General features: G+C 38.2%; 1 long non-coding RNA gene across 3 annotated transcripts in view; it reads left to right on the plus strand.

Moving 5' to 3' along the window:
- Positions 1-6,602, plus strand: part of LOC104660573 — a 47,471-nt gene extending 40,869 nt beyond the window's left edge. For 2 of the 3 annotated variants that reach the window (XR_004054416.1, XR_004054417.1), the window contains exons 2-4: positions 1,403-1,478; positions 1,569-1,754; positions 6,332-6,602. This is a non-coding gene — a long non-coding RNA (uncharacterized LOC104660573). Of the gene's footprint in view, positions 1-1,374; positions 1,479-1,568; positions 1,755-6,331 lie in introns of all 3 variants that reach the window. The other variant, XR_747725.2, reaches the window with a different exon arrangement.
- Positions 6,603-9,633: the final 3,031 nt, after the last annotated feature.

Genomic DNA, 9,633 nt, shown 5'->3' on the forward strand with positions numbered 1-9,633 from the left:
TTAAGCAACAGATATAGACAGTGTAGGGCTGTGTTTTTACTTTAAACATATCAATAGAATAAACATTCTCAATTCCAGGGCAACTTGCTAAATGAAAAAAAAAAAATAAACATTACTTTCTTTTGAAATATCACTCATTGGGTGTGATAATTTAGAAAAATATCCCTATTAGAGATAGTTAGGGACGTTTTTTCTTTTTCTTTTTTTCTTTTTTGGTTGAAAATGCAATCGCCGATGGAGCGCAAAGCTGCAAATTGTAGACAGGTTAAGTAAATTAAATCACTCACTGTCTTTTTCTTTTTTCCAATGGCTTTAAAAGTTAAAGGTAATTTGCAAAGAAAATGCTCAGTTTGAATTGGTTTGTAATATCTGTTAATGATCTTTAAAAAAATCCACTTATTCACAATTCTGTCCCTGGGGGAACTCCGATGTGCTATCAGAAAAAATTTCTAAAGTCTGAAATGTCATTAGCTGGTGATTTCTTTGAAGTAAAAAGCCCCGAAAAAAATAAATTATATAAGGTATACAAGTGCACAGGACAATCACTTTGATGAATAATATCTCTTTTTTTCATAATGTTTCATACCTAAAAATGCAACAATTGAAATTCAAGCTGGTAAATTATAGAGCCATCTTTTGAATTACCTCAATGTAGGCATGCCTTCTGTTTATTTCTCACATATATTGAGTTCTTCCATGTATTTATAGATTGTTGATATAAAAACAGTAGTGTTAGGAACAATTTTGATTATATTCATTGTGTTTACTTTTTGGAAACACAAGGTGTTGCCTAAATACAGGCATACAGGTGTTGCCATCGGGGATTAAAACAATAGCCTATTTCAGTATTCCATCCTGGATCCCAGAGCCAGGTGCCGTGAATGGAGGTGCAAAGGCTACTCAGCCCGGGAGAGTTGTTCAATATTAGATAACAGAGCCATGAAATACTACACCAAAGGGAAAATTTTCTTCCTGACCCCAGCTGGTGATCAGTTTTTGCCTGGAAGCAGGGGAGTCTTTGTAATACAATACTTGTAATGTTGCTGGTTTGGCTGCTATAAATAGCTATTTTTTTTTTTTTTTTTTGGAGGATGGGAGGAGTTGGATTTTACTAAACTGTTGGCTACAGGTTAATTATACATTTCACACAAAAGCATTTCTTGTAGCCAGTCTAAATTTGTTACGTTTTAATCCCATTTTATATAAGGCTGGAAATATATGAGCCTCCAGCAGGCCCGTTATTATTGTCATTATTTTATACATTGGACCTTCAGCTCTCTCTCTCTCTCTCTCTTTTTCTTTTTCCTCTCTATGCATTACTCACCTCTTAGCTAAATTGCAGAGGGTCCCAGTTTCATTCATTCTCCCTCACAGGGAAGGCATTCACTTCCTCTTCCTCCAGTGGCCTGAAAATCATATGCGTGGTTTTTCCTCTTTCCTGCTCTGTAGCTGACATCAGGGGAGCAAACTGAACACAGGTAAGAGCCAGCTTGGTTAGCAAATTAAAATTGATTGATTTTAATGAAGATATTCTATAATATTTTCTTATTCTCTTTATTTACTTAAAGGAAAATGGAAATCAATATTTGAAACTTTTAAATGGAAGCTTTATCGGGGTTCCACATATGGAAAACTGCAAATAGCAGAAGTGTGTGACTTGATAAATTAATCTGGAGTGACCACATCCTCTAACTGCCTCCCAGGACAAGAAGGAGAATGTGAACAATGCTCCTGAAGACCCCTTTCCCTCAAAGGTAACCATTGGCCTGACTTCTGACACCATGTATTTGTTTTGCTTTTTTTGAAGTTCATGTAAATGGAATCGTATGATAGGTATTCTTTTTTAAATTTCATCTTTATTGTGATAAGAACATTAAACATGGGTAGGTGTTCTTTTGTCTGTCTTCATTCTCTTAACGTTATTTTTGTGTCTGTGTTGTTGGGTGTACTAACAGTATGTTTTCCTTGTTATATTTTCTTCCCTTGTATCTTTATATAAGTAATATAGCACAATTTATCATTTTTTGTTTTGAGATAGGGTCTCCCTCTGTCACCTAGGCTGGAGTACAGTAGCATGATCTTGGCTCACGGCAGCCCTGACCTCCTGGGCTCAAGTGATCCTCAGACCCAGAGTAGCTGGGACTACAGGCTCATGCCACTATGCCCTGCCAGGCTAATTTTCAGTTTTTTTTTGTTTTGTAGAGACAGGGTTTTGCCATGTTGCTCAGGTTGCTTTCAAACTCTTAGACTCAAGTGATCTGTCCATTTTGTCCTCCCAAAGTGCTAGGATTACAGGAGTGCACCACCATGCTCGGCAGTGTATCCATTTTACCCTTGATGAACATTTGAGTTGTTTTGAGTTTTGGGCTATTTTCAGAGAGTACAGCCGGAAACTTTCTTGTGCATGTCTTCAATGCTTGTGTATATGCATTATGTTTAGTCTATACATAGACTAAAGGGGAAGTTACCAAATTGTAGAACATGACTATGCTCAACTTTAATAAATAATGCCAAACAGTTTTCCAAAGAGATTGTGTCAATTTCCACTCTTACCAGCAGTGGGTGATGCTCTACATCTGTGCTAGCACTTGGCATTCTCAGTCTTTTTGATTTTGGTCATTCTGGTGGTATGTATAGAGTCTCATTGTGGTTTTAATTCCATTTTCTTGGATTATTATTACATTGAGCATCGTTTTCATGTATAGTGGCTATTTGGATATTCTCTTTTGTAAATGGTCATATTAAGTCTATTTTTCTATTGGACTTTTCATCTTTTCTTATTGATTTGTAGGAGATATATATTCTGGATATAGCTTTTTGGTTATATATGTTAAAAATATGTACCACTCTGAGCTTGACTTTTCGTTCTCTTTGTGGTGTCTTTGGATGAATAGAAAATCTTAACTTTTTTCTTTTGTTTTGTTTTGCTTTTTGAGATAGGAGTCTTGCACTGTTGCTCAGGCTGGAGTGCAGTGGCTCAATCATGGCTCAATGCAGCCTCAATCCCCAGGGCTCAAGTGATTCTCTTACCTCAGCCCCCTGAGTAGCTAGGACTACAGGCATGTGCCACCATGCCTATCTAATTTTTTTTTTTTTTTTTGTTGTTATAGATACGGGGTTTTGCCATGTTGCCCAGGCTGGTTTTGAGCTCCTGGACTCAAGTGATCCTCCTAACTCAGCCTCCCAAAGTGCTAGGTTTACAAGTATGAACCACTGTGCCCAGCTGATTTTAATGTTAATGTTAATATAGTCTATTTTCCTTGATGGTTAATGTTTTCTGTGTCCTATTTAGGAGAGCTTTGCTTACTTCAAGGCCATGATAATATCTTTTCATATTATCTTTTGTAAGTTGTGTTGTTTCACCTTTCACAATTGGATCTACAATCCACATGGCATTGATTTTTTGTATATGGTGTGAGGTTGGGATCAAGTTTGGTTCTTTACTCCATGATATCTACTTACCCTTCATGATGAATGGGAAAGACTTCCTTTCTCCATTGCTATGCAGAGACACTTTTGTCATAAATTAAGCACCCACTTCTTTATAGAATGATCATTTTACTTTTTTCCTTTATTCTGTTAGCATGGTGAGTTATTCAATGGGTTTTTGAATGTTAAACCAATCTTGCATTTCTGGATTCAACTCAACTTGGGTGTGATGTGATACTTATCTTACGTATTGCTGCATGTACTTTGGTCATATTTTTAAAAATAATTTTATAGAAATGTTTATGAATGAAATTTACCTGTAACTTTATTTTATTGTAATGTCTTTGTCAAATGTGTTATCAAGGTTCCACTGGCTCATAAAACAAGTTGAGAAGTATATAGTCTTTTAGAAATTAAAACATAAATGAGTCTAATCTCATATAGTAATTAAACATATATGTAGTTTATCCTGAGAAGGACTCACTACAGTTTTTTGTCTTTCTATGTTTCTGTGTGTTTTAACTTAGACTTTTAGCAGGAAGCTGATTTTGTGTGAGTTTTGCACGGGAAAATAAATAGGAATTAGGCTATCTTCTAGGAGTTTCCATATGGCACTCAGCAGTATGTTCATGTGCCCAAGGCTGAAATTTGTTACTGCATCTCAATCCTCAAACCCATAATCAAGGCTCATCAGTTGAGAAACCTTTTTGGACATATGACAAGTGTTCAGATAAAATATCTGATCCCTGCCAAGAATTTTCTAAGCCAATTTAATCTCTGACTTTTGACCTTATCAGTCACTGCTCCACAGACTTTTTAATTTTTATTTTTAAAATATCCTTTAGTAGCATGCATCTCATTCCTCATCCCAGATCTCCTTTTCTACTTAGTATTGTCCCAGTTCAAGGCCTTGTCACCTCTTGCCTGGGCAATGGCATCTATGGGATACTATTCTCCATTTCATCTTCTTCTCAGCCATGCAGGTGCTGACTCTGAAATAGAAAGCCAACCACATCAGTCCTTTGCTGAAAACTAGGTGATTTCTGTACTGCTCTGCAAGATGAAGTTCAGGTTTATCAATGTGGTACAGGTTCTTGCATGATCTGGTGTCTTAGTCCATTCAGGTTGCTTAACAGAATATCTTCGATTGGGTAATTTATAAACAATAGAAATATATTGCTGGTAGTTCTGGAGGCTGGGGAGTCCAAGATGCAGGCATCAGCAGATTTGGTGTCTGGTAGGACTTCATAGATGACACCTTGTTGCTGCATTCTTACGTGGTGGAAGGGGCAAGGAAGTCCCCTGGATCTTCTTTTATAAGGGCACCAGTCTTACTCATGATGGGGGAGCCCCCATGACTGAATCACTTCCCAAAGGCCCTACCTCTTAATACGATCCCATCAGGTATTCAGTTCCAACATGAGTTTTGGAAGGATACCAGCATTCAGACCATAGTACCTGGCTCTTGCTCACCTCGTCAGTCTGCTCTCTTGTCTCACTCTAGTCTTTGGCTTTACATTCCTGCAACTCTGTCTTCTGGTTCAACTTGTGTGTGCTCCCTGTGGTTCTCTGTGCCTGTGCCTTTTCCTGTGTTGACCTTTCTCCCTGGAATAGACTATCCATATCCTTCTGGATAATCCATTCTTTAACAGCCAGCTCAGGGTAGGTAACCTTGCCCTCCACCCAACTGGGCTCCTTGCCTCTCCTTTCTGCCCATGTGTCTGTCTGTCAGACTGGACTGTGAGCTCTTTGTAGGCAAAGTCTGGATTTTAGACACTTATGCACACCCATAATTTCCTGTTTGCTGGTAGATAACAGGTGCTCAATAAACAATGATAGATCCAAACAGAAGGAAGAATGGTGACTAATTGACTATTTTGAGTCTAATTTCATTTCTTTTTGGAAGGCTGAGATGGAATAAAATGGTCAAAATGCCATGACCAGAAGGGAGGCAGGAAGGCAAAGGCTTGGGAAGATCTGTAGATACAATCTCTTCCTGTATAACTGAGTTCAGTCTAGCTGATTAAAATCCTCTTATGGTGGAATCTGCTTTTTATAGAATGGATTAGCAACAAGGATTTGCTGTGAAGATAGATTTTTCCAGAGAAAAAAATTTGAACAATTTAAGAATTTAAATGAAAAAAAAAAGAAAAAATCCTGCCCAAGAAGCAAATTGACCAATATCCTCCCCCCATCTCTTATTAATAAAAGAGTTTACACAGACACTCTATGAAATCATGTGAGAGATTCACAAGGATCATTAAGTCTCGGCTAGTCATTCACTTTCACTTTGTAAAATTGGCTATACCCTCAAAATGGTATCACGTAGAAACGGACTTTCTGGGGCTCTTATCTATGAATGGGTTCTAGCTGCACAGTGATGCCATTCATTTTATTTGGCCCATTTATTGCAAGTACATTCTAAATTTGGCCTTAATTATTTTTCCTTTCACAAAAATATTTTGTGGGATCTTTTTGAACCCTGACTACTTCCTTCTTGCCCCTTAAAACAGAAGCCAGGAGCATTATTTTTGTTCTCTTCTAATTAAAATAATTGCTTGGCTCCTTTTAACTAGATTCATGCAGTTATTAGCCTAATACATGGATGGGTGCCACGGAGTGCTTGAGAAACAAAATGAAAAGTGATCATGTAGCTTCACATGAAAAAGATTCTGTGGTGCCAAGGAGCATTATTTCCTTTCAGCCGGTATTTTATAAGGGCTTTCGTAAACCTGGCCCCCATACCCTCACTAAAAGACTATTAAGTGAAAGAATAGTTCTATTTTCTTTATTAAGGTATACAACTAGCTCAGTACAATTTGAAGAGGGGCACTTGATATGCTGAGCATGGCATAAAGACCTTGGGTCTGGTTTTAATCTCTGCCCTGGCTTTGTCTTTCAGAATCACTGCAGTTGAAGAAAAAATGCTCCATGTCCCCTCTGCCGGTTGGTATTTATCAAAGGATGACGGAGGAAGAGAGACAAAGTGCTGGATGTGTGTGTTAATCAAGAGTTGTCAGGACTCTGCCTCTAAAAGAAAGTGCTAAAATGATGCTTTTGACAAGACTTTTCTCAAAGTGGATGCAGTCTAAGGGTTGGAAAACAAGTCCCAATCAGGCTAGGTGTGACTTGTCGCCTGCTTTCGTAAATAAAGTTTTATTGGCTCACAGACACACCCATTTGTTTTGTATTATCTATGGCTGCTTTCGCTCCACAACATGGAGTAGTTGTGAAAGAGACCATATGGCTGACAAAGCCTAAGATATTTACTCTCTGGCTCTTGACAGGAAAAGTTTGCCAGTTCCTGATGTTCTCCATCCAGTTCATTACCAATACCTTTTCCATAATGAGAAATAAATTTGTAGGTATTTTTACGTAGTACTTATTTGAAGAAATGCTCAGGGCCTTTGGCTGTGAGTTAATTTTATGAGTATTCGGAGCAGGTATGTGGATGACAGGCAGCAAGAATGATTTAAGGTAAGAAGTCATGGTTAGAGATAAGATTCTGCCATTATTGTCTCAGGGGTAAATCACTGATTATGGCGATCTTTTTCTCTGCCTGCTCTCTGGAGAAGAAGGTGTACACATATCTGGGATTTCTAGCTTGGAGTGCACCTTTATTAACTACATCAAGGCATTATGGTCAACATTGTGGACTTCTGCATCCAGGACGAAAGATGAACATCCTTTCCCACCATTTGGTGGTTGGGAGGATCAAGTGAGAGAATGTGAATCCATGTGTTTTCTAAACCATATAGGTACTGTATTTGTGGTATAGATGCTAGCTATAAAACTTTAGAATAAATTATCATCCCTCTTTAGCATGTGAGGAAATGTGATTTAGGTAGCATGCCCAAGATCATATAGTAAGCCAGTAGAACAGCTGGCAGTTACTTCTCCTGGCTTTAAGTCACTGCTCTTTCCAGTATACCGTAATGCTTCTTTACATCATGTGTCTTTCTATAGTTTTGGAAACGTTCAGTCTTTTAGTTCATTGGTTCACTCATTCATCTGCTATTTAACATCATTTAGGAGCCTTGTGCGAGCTAGAAAAAGAGCTGAAATTTTCCAGGGAGTGATGACTGTATAAAGATGAGTTGTAACTCTTCAGTTGTTTTGCTCTTAGACTCCTGTGGCTGGAATCCTCCAGAAGTCCATAGATTCTTCTTCTGTTTTTTTCTGTGCTGTCCAAGGAGTTGGCTTTTATTTGTGCCACGGAGAAAGAGGAAGTAGATGAACTTGGAGAGGGAGAGTAATCCTATTGTTCTACAAAATGTTGCCTGACACCTTGTTTTACATTGTATGCAAGTGCATGTCTCTTGAGTGCACATACCATGAAAGGAGAGAGAAAGAGAGATACTGAAATGTTGATAGCAGATTGTTCCAGCAACTAAAAGATGAAAATGATCCAGGCTTGGGAGATATGAAAGCTAAGATTTGTACATAAAGTCAAAGTGAATCCGTATCAAAGAAATTTCAGATGTGAATTACCCAGCTAAGCAACATATATTAAACATGGGTGTGCCAGATATAGGCTTATTTTATCATACTGTTCAATACAGTTCTTTATTCAGATTATATTTATTCAATGATGTGTCTTGTAATTTTTGAGATGAGATGATACCTGGAGGAAGCAGCTTCGGCCAAAATATTGGATTTGCCTTGTCATAGTAAGAGAAGTACTTAAAGGTTTCTGATTTTGATATTTGCCCTTTTAGTAGGGGAAGTTTACCAATATTGTCCTTATATTCAATGTTACTGGATACTTGTTGTATGAGTTTGTTCTTACACTGCTATGAAGAGATACTCGAGACTTGGTAATTTATATATAAAGAAAAGAGGTTTAATTGACTCACAGTTCTGCGTGGCTGGGGAGACCTCAGGAAACTCACAATCATGGTGGAAGATGAAGCAGGTATGTCCTTCTTCACATGGTGGCAGGAGAGAAAAGTGCTGAGCAAAGCGGGAAAAGGCCCCTAAAAACCATCAGATCTCATGAGAACTCACTCACTATCATGAGAACAGCATGAGGGAACTGCACCCATGATTCAGTTCCCTCCCACCATGTGTTCCTCCCATGATACATGGGGATTATGGGAACTACAATGGGCTATGGTGGGGACATAGCTAAACTGTATCACTTGTTCTTATCAGATTTATTGGTGAACCTAAAAGTCATATGATTCTCTAAAACAAAGGTGCCAATGAAGTTGCCTAATGAAAAAAACAACCTTCCAGAATCTTCCATTATACAGTTGTCACCTACAAAGACCTCTGAGCGGTCCTGTAGAAAGTTCTGTCTTACTCTCCTTGTTTCCCCCCACAAAAGGCAGTCTCAGCTTTGCTGACTGAATATGGAGGTGATAGTATCAATTCTGTGATTCATCCATAAAGTATGCTACCTCTCAGATATTCCTAGGACCCAGGACACTGCTGTTTTAAGAAATATAATTTGTTTCATCATACAGAAGGCATATGCATAGCAGGACTTAGTGCTGCTACAGATAAGACATTTTGTCTGTAAGAAAGTTGTCAACATTAATTTATTTAACTTTCTTCTAACAGAGTGAATTTTGTTCCATTTGCTGTGGTGTACACTTCTTTCTAATTCTATTCACTTAGCAGGTATTCTACTGAAAAAATTGTCACCACGTTGGCAACGTTTTGTAGAGGGGAAATAGATTTTTCAACAAAGTGTAAAATTCCACTGCAATGGAATGTGTGTGAGTCTGTTAATGATTGAGCAATACTGTGGAAGAAAGTTAAACCTCTTTGAAAACTGTACTGTGTTACTACTATTACTATTACTATGACTATCATTACTGTGTGCACTGTTCTTAATGGCTTAAGTTTATTACACTGAGTTTCCCAGAAAGTAGAGCTTGAGGAAAATCTCATGTGCTGCCTCTTTCGTGGAGAGTTCCATCCCAGAGTAGTAGGAGTTCGGAAGAAAGGGCAGTGTGGCTGAAATGCAAGGAACAAATACAAGGGTGTGTTACTGATGTATTTGATGACATGTAGCTGTCATCAAATGACATGTAGCTGACTGCTCCATCACCTGGGGCTGTGGTAAGCTAAACATTGGCCCCCAAAGAAATATCCACATCCTAATCCCTGGATCCTGTGAATGTTACCTTATATGGCAAAGACTTTGCAGATGCCATTTAGGATCTCGAGATGCAAGGTTACCCTGGGTTTTCTGGG

The sequence above is a fragment of the Rhinopithecus roxellana genome, chromosome 17, assembly GCF_007565055.1.
Source record: "Rhinopithecus roxellana isolate Shanxi Qingling chromosome 17, ASM756505v1, whole genome shotgun sequence".
Lineage (NCBI taxonomy): Eukaryota > Metazoa > Chordata > Mammalia > Primates > Cercopithecidae > Rhinopithecus > Rhinopithecus roxellana.